Raw genomic sequence first — 9,082 nt, forward strand, 5'->3', positions numbered from 1 at the left:
TTATATGACTTAATTTTTTATATATAACTCGATTTTTACACCATTGAGTTTCATACAACAAAATAAAAAAATTATATATAATTTGATTTTTAAAAGTTGAGTTCCAACTTTTAAGTGCGATAATTGTCACATATAATCAATACTCATGTCACATTAGCGATAGCTGATCAGGACTCAAGTTTTGCAAAATCAAGTTGTGCTTGAAACTCAATTTTTACAAAATTGAGTTCCAAACGAGGATACTTAACTAAATAACTTTCAAAAGTCTCCTTTTGGTGAAATAATTCAGAAAAATATATTATTTTGCAATAAGTACACACACACATATACATATATATATATATATATATATATATATAAGAATTGTATTACATGTTATAATTATTTGGTTCTTTAATAATTTAGACAAATTTTACGTAAATATTAGTATTTGTTTTTAGCTATTAATAGTTTTTTTTTTGACCTAGTAGTATCTTAATTTTAAATATCAACAACATCAATATCTATATTTTGTTTTATTATCTATATCGGTGTTTCTTAAAAAAATTGTATCTATATTGATATTTAGTGATTTATAAAGTCTTATATATTTGTGGGGGTCAAAACCTCTTATGTCCAACCCGAAGGGTTATCTTGAAGTTCTAACTGTCACAACTAATTTATAAAATAAGTGGGTAAGTAAACATAAGAGTCTGAATGAACAATTTAAGATTTAAAAACACAAATACAGTAGTGCCAAGGCTATAGGAAAGTTTTGATAAGTACAAACACTCTCTAAAAACTTATTTAGCAAAAAAAAAAAAAAACTCTCTAAAAACTTATAAATTAGTTGTGACAATTAGAACTTCAAGATCATCCTTTGGGTTGGTCAATTTTGACTCCCAGAATATTATTTAAATGTAGTATGATATAGTTTTAATCCAGTACACTGACATATCATATACTAGATAATAAAAATTGGGTTTAGAAACCATAGTTGTGCCAAGTGACTGCACTAAATTGCATTATTTTTTATTTTTTTTAAATTGTACTTATCTTCTTCTCCTATAATTTATAAATTCATAAAAATCATAATTTAATTACAATCTAAACTCTTCATCTAATCCTTTTGTTATTATAATTTATAAGTTGATAAAAAAATTTAATTTGATTACAATTCAAACTCTTCATCTAATCTTTTTTTTTTTAAACAACAACAACAACAACAACAATCTTCATATATTCCTTTTTTAAAAATTTAAATTATATTACTTCATTAAAAAAATAAATAAAAACAAACAAACAACAACAACAACAACAACAACATAATACCCTTTAAAAAAAATAGTTACGTATTCAACAACAAAATCTTCCTCTTCACACGTGACTTTTATTTTTTAGATAATTATTGTTCATACCAATTTACCAAAATTGTTTTTGGAGAAAGTTAAAAAAATTGTAAATAAAGTAATAAGTATTTGAGTTTAAAGTAAACACCTTATCTTTCTTCTCCCAAAAAAAAAAAGTATCTATATGTAATAAATGTTTGTTCTCCAACAAAAAAAACTTTTTTTTTTGTCATAAAAGAAAAGTTTCCATTTTTCCATAAAAAAAAAATTGTTTTTTTTTTCTTTATATTCATATGGCCTTTTTATTTATTCCACTTTTTATGGGATTTATGAGATAGCAAACAAACGAATTAATTAGAAATCTTAATTTCAATAGGATTTAAATTATATAACTCTACTTTTATATATGTATGCGTGTGTTTGTGTGTGAAGTTTATTCCAATATGTGAATGCCCAAATCCCATGATAGGTATGCATTATTTCTTCATTATTATCTTTTTATTTTGTTTAAGCTATTTTTCTTTAACTTTTAAAAAATTTATAAAAATTCCTCTCACACGTTTTAACCCAATTCATAATATTAAACGTTCATACTCATTTACTCTCTTCTACAATAATTGATTCAGGTTTTAGTTACATATTCACACTTTCATCTCTCAAAGTGATAGAGAAAACAAATAAGTTTATTTTTTGTTATTTTTCTATATTTATATCTTAATTTATAATTTGTGTTAATTTCTTAATTTTATAGTATGAATAAGTTTGATTATATTTCTTTATATTGAATTTAAATTTTTGTTTATAGGTTTTTGATTGTGTTATATTCTTTGGAAATAAATAAATAAAATAAAATAAAAGAGTTTATATAAATTTGGCAACAAAGCTAAATAGATAAGCCTAAGAAATGTTTACTAATAATAGTTTTATCAATAACTTTTTATTAACATGATTTAAAAAAAACAATTGAATAGAGAGATAATTTATTAATGTGATTTAAACTCTACTAAAACTTTTTTAAGGGATTGGTTTAAAAAAATCTCAAAGTAATTTTCTAATTATTAACTACTATGCGCTAACTTCTAACTACCAAAACCCACAATTAAAATACTAATTCTTATAAGATGCCACTTCCAAAGATTAATATCTTAGCTATTATATATTATACACTGACTTCTTCTTCTTTTTTTCCAAAAGAAGTGTTTATCTCTCTCCCTGCAAAATAAAGGGATTATAACAAAAATTAGCTAGACAGAAGTAAGACTACACCACCTATTTTCTATAATAAATGTTAAATTCATATCACTTTTCATGCATATACACATGCTACATAAAGGGATTATAACAATAATTAGTTAGACAGTGGTAAGACTACACCACCTCTTTTCTACAATAAATGTTAAATTCATATCATTTTTCATGCATATACACACACACATGTAGCGTGCAACGCACACGACTTAAACTTGGTAGGGTGAAACTCACTCAAGTTTCAATGCCTTATTCCATGCTTTCAATGAAAAAAATTAAATTCTCGTGTGAATCTCTCTCTACTTCAAATTTTTAAATGTTTAATATTATAGATTGTTCTTAATTATTAAATTGAGGTTTCAATTAAACATAATTTCAATTATTATTTTGGATAGTTTTTAACTATTAAATTCAAGGGTTTTCCATTTAAATATATGTGATTAATTGAGCCTTAAGGTTTAAGATATTATTGAAAATCATTTTATATATATTTTTAGGTACCTCTAATATCTTCCATTCAATTATATATATATATATTGTAAGTTTGAATTTATTCAATCATATGTTGGTTTTATTCCGTACCAAATTTGCTTGTATTGTTAGCAATTAGATATCCTGTATTTAGATGGGAATTATGTAAGAGTTGTATGTGAGAGAGTGTGAAGTAAACTCAAGATGTATGCACTCAAAGGAGTCTTGTGACTGGATCCCATGACTGGCTCGCGACTAGCAAGTTGCCAAAATGTCACACGTGTGAAGCATGCAGGGAGTTGAAGGGTCACGACAACTGGAGCACTACAGGACAAAAAGTACAGTCTGGCCTGGCAATTATTTCGTGATTCAAATTTGCGACTAGTTCCAATCGCGAGGCTGAGTCTCCAGAATGCCCTGTTTGGATAAAAAATATATTTTCACATTCCTCACATACCCTACTATAAATACCCTTATACCCACGAAATGTAGAGAGCTTCCAAATATAATTTTAAGAGAGAAACCCTAGAGAAAAACAAGATTGACTCATTTACAATCTTAGAGCAACCACATCAGTTCCTTTATTTTACACATTCATTTTTACACTAAAAACCTACTTTTTTATTTTACACATCTATTTTTACAAAACACACACATCAGTTCATCTATTCTATCACCTCTTTTAATTAAATAATCAATTTCTTCAATTTTTTTATTATTTCTCTCAACTACCCGAATATAATACGCGCGCTCTCTCTCTCTCTCTATACCCATTTTTGATTTGTTGCTCTTTCTCTATACCCATCTCTCCCTCTCGATCAACTCTCTCTCTCTGATCCACGATCCGAGCTTCGATCCACAATCCACGAGCTCCGATCCACGATCCGCGAGCTCCGATCCATAGGTAAGACCCACGAGCTCCAATCCAATCAAGCACCGATTGTTCCACAAGCACCGATCGTTCCAATCAAGCACCGATCTGTGTTTGTGTATCTCTGTATTTTTTTTTTGAGCAAGTGTATCTCTGTGTTGATTCTCTGTATTGATTTGTCTGTGTGGATGTGTTTGTGTGTGGGTGTGTTTGTGTAGGAATGGCAACGGGTCGGGTTCGGGCCGGGTTTATGCATACCCGGACCCGACCCGCGGGCCAAGACCCGGAACCCGAACCCGGCCCGATTATTAATCGGGTTTTTTTCCCGGAGCCCATACCCGCCCCGCCGGGCCCCACGGGCCCTGCGGGCCCCGTTTATCTTCTTGGGCCCAAATCTAGCCTAACAAAAAAAAAAAAAAATTTTAAGCCCATTAATTTTTTTTCCCTAGATTCAAGCCTATTCAAGCCATTTAACATGGCCCAAATGCCAAAATTTGGCATTTAGGCCACATTATAGAGCAACCAAATCAAACCAAATTATAAGTTAATCATAAATCAATAAATCACAACTAAGATTTTAAATCAACAAATCACTTAAAAAGTTACAAAATAAATTCCACAAGTCTAGGAAATTACAAAATGTCTTATCCTCCAACTAACAAATGAAAAAGACTAAGAAATTCTTACAAAATGTCTTATCCTCCATAACCGGGTTTTTATCCGGGGCGGGTTTCGGGTCGGGTTTCGAATTTTTTTATAAAACCCGGACCCGACCCGAACCCGCTTCGGATTTTTTTAAAAAAACCCATACCCGACCCTATTCTTTATCGGGCCGGGTAAAATCCGGCCCATTAGGGTCGGGTCGGGCCGGGTATCCGCGGGCCGGATCTAAATTGCCATCCCTAAGTTTGTGTGCATCTAAGAAAAAAGAAGAAGATGAAGAGAGAACTGAGTTTGTTGAGCACGGAGAAGGGAGAAAAAAAAAAAAAAAAAGGAGTGAACGGGAATCAATAAAATAATGAATGAATGAGCTACAGTAGCCATGTAAATATACACGGCTACTGTAACTCGTTGATGGATTTTCACGATTTTACATAGTTTTACACCCACTGATGTGGGTATTTTTTTGACCAAAATGTGTAAATTGAAGGATTTTTTGTATTATAGAAGATTATAAAAGAATTGGTGTGGATGCACTTAATCCTTTGATTTTCCAAATTCCTCTACTCTCACCCTCTCCATTAACATACCCTTGAGTGGTTCATTTGCTAAATCCGTATCTCACTATACCCATATTAGTGAGGAGATATTTTGGTGCTTGGGAAGCAGTTCAGAGATAACCAATTCGTTTGGTTGATGCAATGGGCTTATTGTGAGATCCAGTAAGTTAGAGAAAACAAGGTTTGGCGTAACCTTATTGGAGCAAGAAGTCTAGAGGCTTAGATGCATTAGGTAGATTAGGTTTGGAGGGTCTATTGATATTCATGTATCACAACTTCATTCTCTAGTAGATTATTTGACCGCTTAGAGGGCGGCGGAGAGGTTTTTCGCCGAGTACTTCGGTTTCCTCTTCAATAACACATCGCTATGTTATCTTTGTGTTTGCATCTCTCTTCCCTTACTCTTTACCTTTTAATTACTGCTGTGTTTGTGGTTAATTTTGGTTTAGAGTGTTTTACCAATTTGGGTTTAGCTTATATTTATCTTTCAGCACATATATTGTTTGTGTATAAGCTTATGTTGGTAATTTTGTATTTTGGGGTCTAAACGTTCATTAGTGTTTCATACGCTATTTGAACTTTCATATATATATATATATATATATATATATATATATATATATATATATATATATATATATATATATATATTTTATGATACCTTAGTCTCACATAACATGCATTCATTATGTAACTTAGAAGTAAAATATTTATTTATTTATTTATTTTAAGTAAGTTAATAAAAAAAATTATTTATGTATGAATTATAATTAAGTTGTGCATCGCACAGGCATAATGCTAGTATATTCTAAATAAAAAAAAAAAAAAAGTACATTGACATGTTTTTCTGATATAAATTATAAAGTCAATAAAATGGAATAATTATATTTAGTTGATTGTCGTTACTTAAATCATGGCACCCAGTTCATTGACATCCCAGCATCTTCACATATAGTTCATAAAGTAAGAGGATGGGGAGTGACATTATGCATAACAAAGAAACAATTTTACGCTGCAATTTTTCCAATAATAGACTGCTCTTTCGATTGCATGGTTTAAGGCCAAAAATGGATATAGCCCAATCCAATATATCACCTGTAGACCCAGTAGAAAATTGCAGCTTTTTGCCACAAATTAACAAAGTGGTAATTCTTAGTTAGTCTTGATACTAGTCTTATGTATTGTCTGTCTTCCACAGTGCATTGGTCTCATTACACACAAATTGGACAAGTTTTCTTCGTTTGATAAAAAAAGAAAATGTTAAACAACAATAGAAACTCACAACTTTAACTTACCGTTTACGTTTAAGAGAGGGAAGGTTGTGTTGTGTTGTGTAAATTTTCTTTTCTTCTATTTTTCTTTTGTTTTTTTTTTTATTTGCAATTTTGATAAGGAGCACAATTACAGCCCATTGGGTGCTTTGATTCAAACACAACTTTCATCAGCTTCTTTTACTAATTATTAATTTCCTTGCAATTTTTTGAACATATAACTCGATTTTCACAAAGTCAAATTTCATACAACAAAAGAAAAAAAAAATTACGTATAATTCATGTTTATAAAAATCAACTTCTATTTACTAAGAACTTAAGTTTTTAAAAGTCAGGTTCTAAGTGGGATTAATGTCACATTAGCAGTGCCGCATCAACTCTACCTGCTTGAAACTTGACCTCACAAAGTCGAGTTGTGTTTGAAACTCGATTTTTACAAAATTGAATTTCAAACGAAGCTATTTAACTAAATAATTTTCAAAATTCTCTTTCCGGTAAAATAATTCGGAAAAATGCACTATTTAACAACAACCAAAAGACTTATATGTAAAAATTACTTCATGTTATAATTATTGCCTTTCCTTTTGTAATTTTAGACAGGTTTTACATAACAATTAGTATTTGTTTTTAGCTATTAATAATATCTTAAATTATTTGGTGGGACCTAATTGTATCTTAATTTTAAATATTAATAGTATCTATATTGATATTTTTTTAGGGGTAATGACACTCCCCTAATCCCTTAAAGTTTGAAGAAATAACATTTCACCTCAAACTTGGAAAAAAAAAAAAAACACTCAACCCTTAAGGTTTGAAAAAAATAACACTTCCCCTCCCCTCTGTTTATATTAGTAAAAAAGTATTTTAAATTTCTATTAAATTCTTTTTACCAAAGTTTAAAAATGATTAGTAAAAACATAACAGAAAATTTTAGAATAATAATGCAAAGTTTTTATCGAGCTCCAAAATACTTGTGACGGAAAATTAAAAATAAGAAAAAAGTCATGCTAAACATTTTAAATTCTCTTTAATTAAAAAATTAAATCAATAAATTTTAAATTCTTAGAGGGGGTAATTTTGGAAACTTGCCCTTGAGCAAATGGCAAGTTAGTTTGCAATATTTAAATCATCAATTTAATAGGGTTTGATCAAATAATGGATGTGAAGGGGAGAAAGTGTGTGTGTGTGGGTTTTTTTGTTTTTTTTTTTTTTCAGTCATTCTTCCAAACTTCAAGGAAAGAGAGTGTAATTATATATATATATATATATATATATATATATATATATATATATATATATAAAGTATCTATATCAATGTTTCTCAAAAAGAAAAAATAAAATCTATATCAATATTTAGCTATTATTAGGTCTTATATATTATTTAAAAGTATGATAATATTGCTCTATTTTTTTTTAAATGATGATATTGCTCTATTAAAGTACACTGACATATATATTTTAAAATAAGAAAAAAAAAGTACATTGACATATTTTTCTGATCTAATGTCAATAATATGGAATGATTATATTTAGTTAATTGTCATTACTTAAATAATGGATATATGGTGTAACCTTTTTTCTTAAAAAAAAAATTATGGATGTATAAGTTAAAAAGGAGGGGGGGGGGGGGAAATACCTCTAAAACTATAAGCAAAAAAGAAAATTTAAACTAGGTTAATTAATGATGTATTACTCTATAGTCTATTCTATATCATTATTGTAAATAAAACAAAAAAAACTATATACAATAGGATTCTTTGCAATATATATCATAAATTTTATTTTTCCTTTTGCAATTAACAAATTAATTCAAGTTTGATATATAATATCCACTCTGTCATCCAAAATTAGTATCAAACTTAATAAATTAGTAAGCTAATTGGGTATAATTAACCCCACTAAAATTATTTTGGAGGCTTGTCAAGACAACTATATTATAGATCAAATGTGGTCTTACAAAGGTGCCATTTGTTGAGACTTAATTTAGAAATTAAACCAACTTATTTTTGTATGTTCAAACTTATAAATTTTCTTTTTATGTTTTGGTATAGCTTAAAAAAATAATTGCCAAAACCCAAAAGTCTTGTAACTCAACAGCATTTTATGCTCTCCTTAATAAATAATAATAATAATAAATAAATAAATAAAAATGCCAAGGTTCGGTCTCCCCTCTCCGGTTGTTGTAATTACTGATTTTTTAAATTGTTTTTTGGAAAAAAGCTTCAAAGAATTTATGAAGTCTAATTCAAAAAAACCGATCAAAACATTAAGATTTTGCCGCAGCACAGTCGAGTCTCTCCCACACCAAGGCTCCCTCCAATCTCTGTTGCACCATGTATATTTGGAACCCACAAAACCAATGTTCATGAAACCGCATTCATCATGGATGTCTCGAAACATTAGCATCAGGTTCTCAAGGAAGCTAGGCTCTGTTCTATTTTCCTTTCCACGTGGGATGTTTCTGAGACAAGTTTTTTACAAAATTAGCTCAAGGATCAACTTTGCATTGGCTTTTTCAAAGCAAGCTGCAATTTCAAAGGTTAAGAGTGATTACTGGAGTTGGCTTCAACTGTTATTGTAGAATAATACTTGCGAGATATTTCAAAGCAATGGTCCCTTTCACCCTTCATTTTCAAGATTTTGCATGCAGTCCAGTACAAAAACCCCCATTGC

Source organism: Castanea sativa, chromosome 9 (assembly GCF_040712315.1).
Source record: "Castanea sativa cultivar Marrone di Chiusa Pesio chromosome 9, ASM4071231v1".
Taxonomy (NCBI): Eukaryota; Viridiplantae; Streptophyta; class Magnoliopsida; order Fagales; family Fagaceae; genus Castanea; species Castanea sativa.